Source organism: Amphimedon queenslandica, unplaced genomic scaffold (genome assembly GCF_000090795.2).
Source record: "Amphimedon queenslandica unplaced genomic scaffold, v1.1 AMPQUscaffold_10473, whole genome shotgun sequence".
Lineage (NCBI taxonomy): Eukaryota > Metazoa > Porifera > Demospongiae > Haplosclerida > Niphatidae > Amphimedon > Amphimedon queenslandica.
Window position 1 is genome coordinate 6,040 of NW_003549263.1, and position 1,020 is coordinate 7,059.

General features: G+C 29.5%; 1 long non-coding RNA gene across 1 annotated transcript; it reads right to left on the reverse strand.

Annotated features, from left to right (window-relative positions):
* Positions 1-239: 239 nt before the first annotated feature.
* LOC109590127 (uncharacterized) lies at positions 240-761 on the reverse strand. Its single transcript, XR_002189162.1, has 3 exons — positions 629-761; positions 410-571; positions 240-360 (listed from the first exon to the last, which is right to left on the reverse strand). It is a non-coding gene; the product is annotated as an uncharacterized LOC109590127 (long non-coding RNA).
* Between the last annotated feature and the right edge of the window lie 259 nt (positions 762-1,020).

Consider the following 1,020-nt stretch of genomic DNA (forward strand, 5'->3'; position numbering starts at 1 on the left):
ACTTTTTATTTCATAAATTAGTCTGTCCATATGCAGTGTTGATTTTAGTATCAATGATTTGTTCTTGTTGTTCAGTATTGATTGTTGGTAGATCATATATTGGACCAATAACTGCTGCTTCTCCTCCTCCTTTTACTGGAGTTTTATTTTGTATTGTAATCCCTCTCTTTTTCATTATTAGACATACAATGATACTAGTAATTATTGCAGTAATGAGTCCAGTTAATAGACCAGTGATAGGTACAGCAATAGCAACTGTATGTGTGCAATAGATTAGATACACTTAATGTATTAACTAACCACTAATTGATCCTACATCTGTTGCTTGTGGAGTCCCTGTTGTATTGCATGAAGCATAACCTAATGATAATATGTTCACTGTATGTATGCATTAATTATTATAACTTACTCTCAATATAACTGCTTATTATTGTTTCAGTTGTTGTAATTAATTGTGTTTCTGTGATTGTTGGAATTGCTGTCATAGTTGAACTTTTATCTTGTGTTGTGATATATTCAGTAGTACTCATCATAATGTTAGTGATACTTGATGTAGTAGTGGTTATACTGACTATAGTAATAATATGTATCTAATCTATACATTATATTAGGTACTGATGCTATATACCATTAACAGTGACTGATGGTCCATATCCAATAACATTAACAGGTATGATAGTAACAGTGTAGTATTCATTAATAGGAGATAGTCCAGTAATAGTAGTATTAGTATCTGTTACATTATAACTGTGCACAGAACAACTATTAATACAAATTGTTGTAATGTATACATTAATAATGTAATACTCAATAGGAGGATGTAATGTTGTAGTATCCTAATAAGATTTATTATTATCATAGATAATAATAATTTTAACATACTTGATTCCACCATATTGTAATACTATCAGATGATATCTGATACCAACTAATATCAACAACTTGAGCTGGTACTATAAGAAATACAATGAGTGTGTGTGTGTATAGTTCTTACCGTTCCATATATACTGTATTAATGAT